This window comes from Ambystoma mexicanum, chromosome 2q (assembly GCF_040938575.1).
Source record: "Ambystoma mexicanum isolate Mex_15411 chromosome 2q, UKY_AmexF1_1, whole genome shotgun sequence".
Lineage (NCBI taxonomy): Eukaryota > Metazoa > Chordata > Amphibia > Caudata > Ambystomatidae > Ambystoma > Ambystoma mexicanum.
This window is the reverse complement of record NC_090924.1, coordinates 163,036,200-163,049,508: the sequence shown is the minus strand read 5'-3', so window position 1 is coordinate 163,049,508 and position 13,309 is coordinate 163,036,200.

Below are 13,309 nucleotides of genomic sequence, written 5' to 3'. Positions count from 1 at the left end.
GCCAGCAGGCCCTGACACATGTCCCCCAGCCAACACGTCATCACAATCTAGATCCCTGGCCCTTATGGGCAGCCTCCACATGCCAAACACCCACCCAAGTATTGCATCCACCCACTCAGAATTGCCAATTACATGATACAACCCCAATGGCAAGTATGTAAATGAACACATGTCCCTCACATACAAAAAATGGGTGTAAGTGAATGTCAAAAACCATATCATGACATGCATGTAACCAATGATATGATACTACACATTGAAGTTTGATGAAAAAAATGTATTAAAAGCAACAGAAATGGGATTAAAAATAAACAAATGACAATGGGAATTAAAGTCAAAAAAGCAGCATGTCCGTAACATAATGAAAAACCACAATTCATAATCCAAAGGAAAGGTGTCCAAAGTCACTGTTCAAATAAGTACATCCAAGGGAAAAACAAAAACAAAAACCATTGCTCCATGGGTAAATCAAAAAAAAAATCCATAATCCAACAATCAACTATATACAGATAAACAATCCAGGGTCCATGATCCCAACTGAAGAAATGAAACCTATCTAAAAATACTACGTAATAAAAAAACTATATACAAAAATGTTGGCCATTGTCCAAAAGGTCCAAAATCAAGAAAAAGCAAAGGAAACCTAACACTAACTACATAACTATTTACAAGGGCAGCGGGCTAGTCCAACGGCTCACTGGATGTTGTCATGGGCCAGGGCATCATCGAACTCCTGTTCAATGGCTTGGAGGCGGACATGTTCCCTGGCCACGAGGTCTCGCAGGGATAAAGCAGTGTCCAGCTCCAACTCCCTTCGAAGACCCTCGAGGCACTCAGCCCACCTCAGCGCCCTCCGCATGGAGTTCTCCGCCCTGACCATTGTGAGCCGTTCCTCCTCTGCCCGCTGCCGCTCCGCACCTATCTGCTAGCCCAAGCGCTCCCACATGGAAGCCACTCCCATTCCAGGGTTCTCCTGCCCTCTGGCCAATGCCTGCACCCCTGATGTTGATGGCCCCGAGCCATGATGCCTCCCGAGCGTGCCGCTGCCTCCGACGCAACTGCCTGTGCCAGCACAACGGCTTCCAGGCTGATGGAATCCACTGACGTTGTTGTGCACGTGCCCTGCCCGATGATGCTGTCACATCCTCCATCTGCTGGGGTCCAGTTGCTGGTGTGTCCACCCCTGCTGGACCTCCGACTCCCGACTGTGGCAGGGATGGGATCCCCACCGAGTTGGCTGCATTGGTCGGGGCAGGTCCACAGGGGGCCCTGGTGGCATCTGGGCTGGAAGACGGCATGGAGAACGACTGGCGCATAGCCTCCACAGAGGAGGAGAGGGTCGCCAAAGTGACTGACACATGTATGAGACCCCCGACCACGACCGCTCCCAACTGGGCCACGTTGGCACGGTGCTCTTCGTGATGACGTGCGTGCTCCCCCCGGGAAGCACGCACCTCATCACGAATGACACCCGTGCGCAACGCGACACCAATCAGGACCTTCTCCATACGGCCAGGGGTCCCCTCGTCCGCAGGTGGAGGGGAGTCAGATGACATGGACATCCCCCCTACCTGCGGACGGGCCTGGGATGGGGCATCCCTGCTGGTGCATGGTGGTGCAGTCACAGTGTCAGGGACAGTGACATGCACAGGCACCTCCACGGCGACGTGTGCTGCCTCCTGCCCCTGCCCCTGGACTGCACCACTTGCACCAGCAGGGATGCCCCCACCAGGCCCCATGTGCGGCTCAGTAGCGGCCTCCTCCTCCTCTGTGGAAACCACCAACCTGGATTGCTCCCCACTGTCTTCCGCCGTTGCAAGCCCCTGTGGGGGCTCACCCACCCCTTCCGCTGCAGCCGTGGGGGCATCCCCGCCACTTGGCTCCACAGCGCCGTCTCCGCCCTCTTCTTCACTTTGTGCTGCGTAGAGGGAGACATAGAACACAAGCATCAGGGTACTGTACAATGGTGCCCTAGACAGGAAGCAATAGCAGATGAGTGGCACTGTCAAAGATCACTTCCATCATGTCCCTCCACAACATATGGGTCAGTGCAGGCAAAACACATGAAGTAAAAGGCATGGCGCATGCTATGGACATAAGCAAACATGTCCAAGGGACTCTTGAAACATACAATGTTGTTTTTGAACTCACATGCATCATGGGTCATGCCTATCACATTCACACACTTCACCGTACTTTCATCCATCTGGACTCGTACACCCCAGACACAGTGGATGCAAGGATCGCTAGGCTGCATCAGTGGATCTGAACATTGACACAGACATGTGTCATGCATCCATGGCATTCACAAGTCACAGACACACAGGTCAGTCACACAGACATCGAAACCATACATGTACAAGGCATCATCACCCAGCCCTCACTTCCACCCATGTCCAGGAACAGAGACTGGCATGCTCTCATGTGTCCATTCCGCATAGGGCTCCCCATGTAGCATTTAAACACATACACCAACCGTGTGCTTCACACATTACTGGTCTCACATCCATGACCATGATGTCCCTGCACACACACACGTGTACATGGCCTATGTCACACATACAGGCAAGTATCAGACAACCAGCACACTACAACATGCCCTGTCTCACACAGCAATGCCTGGCCACTTACCGCTCGACTCCAGACGGGTCTGCCTCTCAAGGACCTGGACGTGGAGCGCTGGGGATATGCGTTCCAGGACCCTCATCTGATCTTCCGACAAGTGGCCCCGACGCCCCTTAGCATCCGCTGCCTTGTTGAGGGTCCTGGACCTGAAGTCCTCCCAGCGCTTCTTGACATGTTGGAAGTCACGGACTGCCACCCCCTCCGCGTTGATGGCAGTCACGATGTCCGTCCAGAACCTGTCCCGTCCATCCTTTTTGGTGCGTGATGTCCGAAGAGGGCATCATAATGCCCCAGGACATGCTCCACCAGGACACCAACTTCCTTCTGACTGAAGCTGGTGGCACTCTGCCCCTCTGGCTGGGGGTCGCCAGTGGTCTCGGATGGTGTTGCCCCGACATGGCGACCCCCGAGGCAGCCGTGGGTGGGCAACTGGGTCCTGGGGCTGGGCTGTGGAGCGATGGTATCCCAGTCGGGAGTCTTCTGTTCCAGCAGGGGTGGACACAGCAACTGGACCCCTGCAGATGGCTGATGTGCAGGCACCAAATGGCAGGGCACGGTGGCAGCAGGCAGGCAGGCAGGCAGGCAGGCAGCAGCAGATGGCTCGTGGGAGGCTGCTCTGGGCCCTGGGGGGCAGTAATTCGGCCTTTTGGGCAGGAGCGTGGTCTTCCATGTGCTTACGCGTGGCCAGCTTGATACGGAGTGATTTGGCACGTGAAAATCCTGTACGTCTGCGTGTAATTCGAGGAAAGGCCCTTAGCGCGTAAGCGTGTCTGCACGCATACGCAATTTCATTGGACAGAAGGCCCTTCAAGCGCAAGCGCCTCTGTGACGTGACGCGCGCAGGCGTGCATGGGCGTTTCAGTGTGCGTGAAAAACTGCAGTCCGCGTGTAATCCGAGGAAAGGGCCCATGCGTGTAAGTGACGTGACGCGCGCGGGTGTTTCCCTCAGCACGGGTTAAAGGTGAGCGGGGCCAGCAGTTCGCTGTACGTGCCTTTCGTGGAGACCGACGTGTGTTGCTGCTTCCTGTTGTTTCGCTCACCATCACAACTTCACAGCTATCAAGGACGTATCTCTTCTTTTGGCGGGGGTATTGGCTACGCATGTTTTTCTGCATCGCGCTAGTCAGACGGTGAGTCGCACACGCTATTTTTCCCACTGCGGGTGCCCCTGTGTATCGCACCCATTTTCGATGTCCTAGTAGCCTGCGTGTCCCACGCGTACGCATTATTCGTGTTACTGGGTGCCACCGCATACTGTGGGAGGTTGATTCCACTCACGTAGGCTGCAGGGTTACGTGCACGGTTTTACTGCAGTTTTGGGGTGCCTGAGCATTGCGTGACCCGTCACTACATCACCGGGGTCACATACAGCCTTGCAGGTGCAGGGGGGCTGTTAACATCTTGCTTCCCACCCCCTTCACCTCAATTGCCCAGCTCAATTGTGGTGTACACCTCCCATTGGCACTACTCCATCTGTGCCGGCACTACTACATCTGTGACATGGTTGGGAGGACACCAAAGATGAGGGGCGCCTCAGCTGGGCGTACTCCTCGTGGCGGGCGTGGTCGGGGACGTGGCCGTGGTGACCAGGGAGTAGGGGACTCCAGGGTGTCCAGGGCAGCCACAGAGGGGGAGGAGGCAGGGGTGCTCCACTTGAGCACAATGTTGGGCCATGTGTCGGTGCAGTCATGCCACCACCCCCTGTGGTTCCGGGGGATGCAGCTTCTGCATCTGGCACTGGCGCCCGTTTGACCAGGCAGTCCGTCCCATCGACTGCCACGGGCCCAAGGGTAGTGGTAGCTGCAGGTGCAGCTGTGGACACCGCCACCCAGGCTCAGGGTCTGCCAGCGCAGTCTGCGTTGGCACTTGAGGAGCCCTTGGTGGATATCCAACAGGCCAGGAGGGAAACCATAGGGGGAGGCAGGGCTGCTCAGACCAAGACACTTGTCCCTGGGGCAGTTATGCCATCTGCTGCCCCGAACAGCCGGCAAGTGCAGGGGCAGATGCACCCAACAACACCCCGGTTGTGAGTCTGCCAACCAGGACCATTGCAGTCAATGACCCTGCCACAGCTGATGTTGCTGCGCAGGGTCCATTAGAGGGCACCCAGATGCCACTGACACAAGTCAGGCCTTTGGTCGTCCCTCCACCTGCCACTCCCTTGGCTCAATCCACCAAACCCACTGGCCATACTGGTCAGGGCGGCATTAGCAAGCCAGGATCTGCGCCACAGTCCAAGAGGAGGAAGGTTGCACCTGCAGCACAGGCTGGGACCCCACACACAGCCACGACCTCCTGCACATCGAGGAAGAAGCCTTTCTGCAAGCAGGAACTGGACTTGCTCGTGGGCTACGTGCGGGGCCAAAGCCGTGACATGCTAGTGGGTGCCAATAGTCAGACTACGGCTGCCCAACGTGACACCCACTGGAAGCATGTTGCGGAACATGTCAGTTCATTCGGCCATGAGGTGCGCACGGTGCAGGAGTGCAAAAAGTGTTGGAATGACATCAAACGCAGCACTAAGGCTAAGCGTGCCTCTAATTACAACTTGACTCTGGTGACTGGCGGTGGGCCTGCACCAGAGGAGGAAGAGCTCACTCCGCATGAGGCACTCGTTGCGGAGTTCATACCACCTGAATTGGTCGGAGGAGTGGGAGAGATGCTGGACTTTGATGACCAGTCCAGTGAGTGTTGATGCGTGTTTGTTGAGGACGTGTGTGTTTCACTTGTGGGATGTGTTGTGCATGATTGCCACTACATGTGACATGTACATGGTTCTGATGTGTAAGTAATGCAATGCTTCCATGATGCATGTCTGCTCTGCTGGATGGTGGACATGTGGAGCAGACGGGGACTGTCCGCATCACCACTATTGCACCCTACTGACATGCTGGTTACAAGTATGCCCCTCCGGTCCATGTTCCAGCTCACTGGCCCTTCTGCATGTGGCGTGGGGTGACCTTCCTCTCAGACCAGGCACAATGTCATTGCATGACTGACGTCCATGTCTCCTCTGCCTGTATGCGGGGACTCCATGTGGGCATGCTCTCTTGCTCCTCCTCCGCCACTCTGCGCCCCAGTTCCACCTTTGCACTGGTCTGCTTCAATCTTGCCAATGTGTACTTTCCTGTTCATGCGTCCTGTGTAGATGCTAACTTCCAGCGTACAATCTGCCGGACATATGCCGTGTGGTACAGCCTTAGTACTTGATGCAGGGTATCTCACTTGTACTGTGCATAGGTCAGATGTCCCGCAGGGACATGAGTGCCCATTCATGCTCCATGTGCATTGCACGCATGCCCCTATGTGTCCTTGACTGGATGATCACTGTGATACAAGTCCTGGGTGACATACATTGCATGGCATCTCATCAGCTTTCCCATGTCAACTGTGGGTCAGTACTGCGTTGCACACATGTTTAGGGTCTGACAATTTGTGTGGCTCACAGGCCTCAGCCTGTTCAATGGCCAATGACTCTGTCCAACTGTTGTTCTGTCTTCTTCACCACTGGGCGGCCTCCAGAGTTTTCATCATGTGTCCTGCTTACTGTCCCATCATCATTTGCAGTGTTGTCACTTGAATCACATTAACCTGTTGATGCCAGTCAACACTGCCTGTCAATACACAGGTGTATGGTCAGCCTTTTGATACCATGCTAGGCATCCCTGCTTTTGTACTTGGGTGGAGGGGTGCTTGGCTTCTAGATATGGTACACATTGAATGCACAATACACGTGATGCCTGAATTTGACCTTGCACTGCCTTCACATTTCCTGACACACACCATGGAGTCCTTGTACATGTAGGTAGTGAGTGGCGTACACATTTTCTGCACTGCATAGACCCACTTCCATGGAAACTGCCACCTTTCAACAGGTCTGATCACAGAAGCAATTCAAAGTTGACCCAGCATGCATGCCAGGTTATATGTTGTGTGTCACATGTCCTCCTGATGCGTTTGTTGTCGGTGTGTGTGTGTTGTGTGCTTCTGACATGTGTAGTGACCCTTTTTCTCTCTATTTTTCAGGTGATGACGCAATGGAGGCGGAGGATGGTGTTGTCATGCCAGACACTGGGTTGTTACCACTACATCAACCCGGCACAAGTGGGGGTCGTGGGGTGGTAGGCCACGAAAATCCCCAAGTGCTACAGTCCATCTTGTCTCTGGCTGCCTATGAGTCCAGCCTTGATGACGACTCTGACGTCCATGTTGAGTTGGATGAGCATCAAGTCCATGTGTCAGGGGTGAGTGATTCTGATGTGGACACTCCTCTGTCCGCGACACCTGCACTGAGGGATCAGACAGTCTTGGTTCCTCCCCCCGTGGTGGACCGGGACGCAGGGTCACCCTCCACACCAGTCACTGATGTGCCTGGGACATCATGTCAACGGGGCATGTAGTCGTGCAGCCGCGGGCGGTGCCAACACAGCGAGGACCCCCGGTCCTTGGGTCCCGCAGGGGTCAAGCCCGGCAACGCGGTTGCCGCGCGCAACCGCAGTATACTGAGTGGGAGCAAGACATGACTGCCAATTCCGAACGGCAGGGGGCAGCAATGGAGAACATCGCTGAGAGCATGGAGCGTGTGGCCCGATCTGTGCTCCCCCCTGCTAGGCAGGTGCTTCTACAGCAGCAGACGGCACGGTCCATGGCCCGCTCGCTCAGGCTGGGCATGGCGGCCTCAGACAGGGCACGCCAGACTGAAATGTCGTCTCTGCATCAAGCAATTGCTGCTCACGCAGAGGTGCACATGGATGCCCTGAGGGAGGAGTATGCTTCTCTCAAATCCACTCTGGGTGTCCTTCTGATTTCCCAGAGGCAGCGGGCAGAGGAGAGGTTTGCACAGCTTGAGCGTACCATCTCGGCTGAGCTACAGGCTTGCCGGGAGGTGCAGCGGTTGTCCAGCCAGGCTTTACAGGAGGAACTCTGTGTTACACGTGCTACCTTGCAAGAGGAAGCACGTGTATCACGTGAGGGTCTGCATGCAGACCTACGTCACATCGCTACACAGAACCAGGCTCACCCATCCGGCAGACTTGCTGCCGACGAGGAGCAAGCTGCGGCTAGGCGTGGCCAGGCTACTGTGCCACGTCCTCCTTCCCAGGATGAGCCAGACTCGGACGACCATCTATCTCCCACATAGGTCGGGCTGTGCAAGCGTTGAGCCCATGGAGGTTTTTTCTGTTGGCTCAGCATCATCGCATGTGGGTGTTGAGCAGCACTCTGTACCTCCCCCCTCCTGGGTGCCTCCCCCCCGGGTCGTATGTTGCCATTTTTGATTTTTCTTTTAGTTTAGTTACTTAAGTTTCTGTTTGATAGTTAGTTTAATTAGGTAATGTAGGTTTTTCATAGTTAGTGTAATTAGTTAATATAGTTTAAAATTGCTTGTCTATTGTGCTTTCATGTGACGGTGCGGTGCTTTGTGGCTTTTGAAGGCATCCACTGTCTGTTCCAGCTGGGCCCTTCAGGCTTGTCTTGTGTATGTGTTTGCTGCTTGGGGTCCTTGACTCACATATGCCACTCCTGCCTCCCTTATCCATGGTCTCGCAAGGATGGTTCGGTGTGACAGCCTATTACACAAGGGCTTTGGACTGTCATATCTGTGGCATGTCTGGTGCTGTGTGACTTGTGTTGACACCCCTAGTGGGGATGATTGCGGTGTTATTGTCCACTGTTCAGCTTTTGCTAGATGGGGTGTTTCATGATTAATGTGTACATTCATTGCTATGCATTGTGTAGCATGTTTCTTATCTTTACTGTACACGTGCTTGTTGCAATTCATGCCGTAGATAGTGTGTTCCACACTTTGGATGTGAAAGACAGACTGATGGTGTGATTTCTGATGTAAGTCTCTGACATGGTTCAGTAATGAGATGCCTGAAGAGACACACACAGATGACTTTAAAGCATTAATCATGTGTTTTATGCCCTTTCTGTAGGGGGATGAGCCTCCAGACCACCTTTGCCAGCAGACATGGTTCATTGGACATCTGAATTCTGGACACGTTTGTTGGTGCCCATATGCACATGTGTGCACAAGCAGAGGCACAGAGATTGCAGACCTACATCCTAGAACTGCTGACGTGTTCCAAGGAACTCCAGGCAAGGTGAGCAGCACAGGGGGGCCACAACACAGCAAAGCTTGCACCAGGTGAGTTGCACATGCAGGCTTAGTAACAGCACTGAGGTTGAGCTTGGACGAAAATTGGTGTTGAAGCACACAATGCAGCTCAGATGTGTTGGTGGACTGATGGCTGTTGATTGTAAGGTTGTCTGGGACACCTGCAGGGGCAGTGGCACATACCCTCCGGTACACCAAGGTCCATTGAGGCACTTGTATCAACCACGTAGCCTTCCGAAACATGGAAAGGGGCAGCTCACAGGGACATACAGCAAGGGACATACTCGGGTGCAGTGCATTTCATTTCCATGTACATTTTGATACATGCACTGCCTACTTTGTTTCGGTCATGGTGGAACACGAATTGTTCTGAAGTCATGCCTTGCTATATGGTTATGTCTGCTTACCCAGGGAATATTGCATGTTGTGTGAATTGTGACACATTGGTGTTCCATATGCCACGCACCCACTGGCGGCTGACTTACTGCATTGACTGTGTATGACCCATCACAGGGGTAATGTTACATATGGGTACGAAGCATCTACACCAGATTGTCTGTTTGTAGAGTAGTTTGTTGCTATGGAACATGTTTGGTGGTGTGTTTTTGTGTTATGGGCACGGACAGATTATTAACTGTGGCTCTCTTTGCAACATTGCAGTGCTCCTGTAACCAGACCTGAGAGTGCACAGGCAGGAGGACAGCACTCAAACCCAGAGCTAAGTGTCTTGTTGTTTTTCTTTCAAACTGCTCTGCATAGGCTTGCTGGGGGGTGCACTAATGCATGGATGAATGTGTAATTCAATTTGGTATGTTTGTTTTCCCCTAATCACCCAGAGTCCTATCCAATTTTAAAACCTGTACCCTCTACCCGGTGTTCCTGCTTCCCGTACCTATCCAAGCAACGTTCCCTAACCCTCTTTCCCCGCTGGGGTTGCGGATGCCTGTGTAAGCCCCAAACTTGCAGGCGCCAAAACCCTAGAGGGGGTGGTTGGTTCATGCCACTCCTAAGCCTGGACTACAGAAGGCCATGACAATGATGTCCAAGTTTGTTCGGATTGTGTATGTGTTCATGCAGGTAGTACATTTTCGTGCATTCCCTACTTTCATGTGTCATTCCTCCTCCCCTCTCCTGCCACTCATTCCAGTTATCCAGTGTGTCAACACCTGTCCCGACTGCATATCCCTGACCCTCCTTCCCCACCAGGGTCTCAGAGGCCTGTGTGAATTTGACCTTGCAGGCACCCGGGGCATGGTGGGGGTGGTTGTTTCGTGCCACTCCTGCGCCTCTACACGGGACCTGTGACAGTACACATCCGTTCATGGTGCATCATTCTATGTTATGTACCACACATGGTTCACATCCTGTTGTGACATTGTTTTACTGTGCTACCTTGGTTGTTACATCATTGTGGTAGTACTTGGCCTTTGTGAGGTACTGCTACGTCAAGTCATCTACGGGAGGGTGTTCTGGTTCGTTTTTCTGGCTTGGATTTTGTGATTTTGCAAATGAGGGTGGACTCTGAGGGTGCAGGCACCTTTTTACACACAAGGTTGAAGATGGTGACGAAGGGGAAGGGTGATCCTGTGGCCAGGTGAAATTGAGGGTTGAAGGCTCCATGTCCCAGGTGCAGTTGTTCAGTGGGTCATGGTCATTTGTGAGGGAGGGGGGGTTGTTGTTGATAGTTGCCTTGCCCTGCAGTGTGATGGGAACCCTGACATTGTAATGGTGGTATCCTATGTACATGTTGTGTTCTGCTGATCAATGCCTGTTCATGTGTTGTGTTTACCTTTCAGGTGTGAGGGGATAGTTGTGGTTTGACATGCTGGGGTGTACACATGGTGAATGTTCACATGTGATGTGTAGAGGACACTGATGGTCACTTGATTGCACATGCATATGTTGAGTGCATGTCCTTACTGACCCACACACTTGCACTATGATGCACTACATGTACAACCACCCTTGGATATCCACGTGTACACTTTGTTTGCCTTCTGGTGCCCACTGTGTCCCTGCAGCACATGTTCTGTGACCAATTATGGATCCTGTACATGCCTAATTTGCTTTTTGATGTGGTTTGTTGCTTAGATGTGATGCTCAGGGTATGCATCACACACAATAGCTGTTCACTGTGCTGTGCACTGAGCAGTGTGTTGCAGGAGTTGGACACAGCACACAGAAGCTGCAGTGTTGATTTTGCAATGCACAATGTGCATGTAGACAGGCATTCATTGTTATGTTACCTCTACAACTTTTGTAATGCATTTGGGAATTACTTATTTTGGGTGGGAGGTTGTTGGTCAGTCATTTCATCTGATTCCATGTCAGGCATCATTGTCTGATGCCACTGTACATTTTTGGCATGGCAATGTGTACATTATTGGTACTGTGTTGGTGTATGGGTATTGCTTGCCATGTCATGTTGTGGTTTGTGAGGGTTTGAGTGACATAACAGTGATGGTCATGGCCTGTTTTGCAGGTGTGTGTGATTCACACCTTGTATGTCAGGGTCATCCGCTTCTCAAAGCAACTAGCTGGGGGTAGATCTCTCTCCGCGGCAGGGGCCTCCCTCTGTAACAGCCTTCCTGCCTCAATGGAACTTGAGGAGAACCATCTCTGGTTCCGGAAGCACCTCAAGACCTTCCTCTTTGCTTCTGCTTTCTCTCTCCCTCTCCCTTGCAAAATTCTTCACTGGAACTGCACTGGATCTGCAACTGGGCCACTCTCACCACCCTCGGTCCCTGGCCCAGCCACTCTCCACTTGCACTGCCTCCCTGGCAACCCCTACAATGCGGGACTGTCTCTCTATCCCTACAGCCCCCCCTTCCCAGCACGTGTCTGCACTTACCTTTGCAGTTGCCACCAGCTGGCCTATTTATTTGTTTTTTAGTCTACTTACCCTGTACTGCACTCCCCCCTCCCCTTCCCCTTGCACTTTTCCCTTCCCCCTACCCCTGCACTTGCTCAATCTAAATGACACCTGGCCTAGTAGTATCGTTGTCTGTCTTCCCTTGTTCTCCCCTCCCTGCCTCGTCGCACCTTGAAACACTTGTGTATAGGCACGTTACAAATGCCATATCATGTCATGTCATATGTGTGCCTTTTGGTCACACAGGATAGCTTGTGTTTAAGTAGCTAGGGATGCAGACAATGTGGCACTTCCATGGCAACTATCTCAGGGTGGTAGGGTTGTGACAGTTGACTGTCTCTTTGTCATCATCGATTGTCACCTGGTATGTGCCAGGCCTGTGTGCATTCCGCAGGGGTGGGAGTTTAGGTGAAAAATGTGGCCACAAGCTGGGTCCAGGCTTCCTCGCCACGTGCCCTGTCCCCTCCCATGGGCAGCGCCTGTGTCTGTGTTTGGGGATGTGGGGGCACCACCATGTCCAACGGTACGCCCTGCCGTGTTGCAACATTGTGCAGGACACATGCTGCCACAATGATCCTGCACACTACTGGGGATGCATAGAGTAGCTGCCCGCCAGAGCGGTCAAGGGAGCGGAAACGTGACTTGAGCACTCCGAATGTGCGCTCCACTATGGCCCTGGTTGCAATATGGGCGGCGTTGTATCTTACCTGGGGTGGTGTGGTGGGGTTCCGGATTGGCGTCATCATGTGGTTGCTCAGAGGGTAGGCACTGTCCCCTGGGGAGGTGTAAATAGTTGTGATTATTGGGGTTTGTGTATTTGTGTGTGTGTGTGTGTGACATGCATGCATGTGCAAGGGCATTTGTACTCACCTAGGAGCCAGGTGTCGCCATGCTGCCCAGCTTCCAGGGCCCGGCTCAGGGCGGACATTCTGTATATGAAACTGTCATGGGTGGAGCCAGGGTAGTTTGCATAGACAGAGGTGATGATTCCCTTTGCATCGCATACCACCTGTACATTGATGGAATGCCAGTGCTTGCGGTTTCGGTAGATGTGCTCAGTGGCCCTAGGTGGGACGTAGAGCCACATGGGTGCAATCTATGGCACCAAGTACTTTGGGGAAGTGTGCCACCCTGAAAAAATCCAGGACAACGGCCTGCCTTTCTGCGGGTGTTCTGGGCATGTATATGTGCCTGCGGACTGAGGGGCACGCTGTCATGATTGCCAGTACCTGGTGTAGGCAGTGTGACTGCGTGGCCTGTAAGACCCCTCCCCACTATGGCAGTAGTCCGCTGAAATGACCCAGTGGCCAAGAAATGCAGGACATTGAGCACCTTCTCCAAGGGGCTCAATGCTTGGGAGCAAAGGGTGAGGGTTGTAATTTTCCTTCCCACTCCCTGACCAGGTCTAGGATGATATGGGGTGGAAACCTATACCTGCCGTAGACCTGGTCGTCAGGCATCCCAAAAAGGCTTGCCCGTGGTGCCAAAATGCATGCCCTGGCTATTCTCCTCCTCCTACGGTGTCCCACGATCAGTGCTGCGACAAATGGGGCATTCATCATAGCTTTATATACGTGTTTGTTGTTTGCCGCTTCCGCTTGCCTTCGTCTGGTGGACGCGTTGACGCCTGTGTGCGTCTTTTGCCGTGCGCGGGCTTCCCGTATTCGAATCCATGAATACGGGTTGTTCGCATG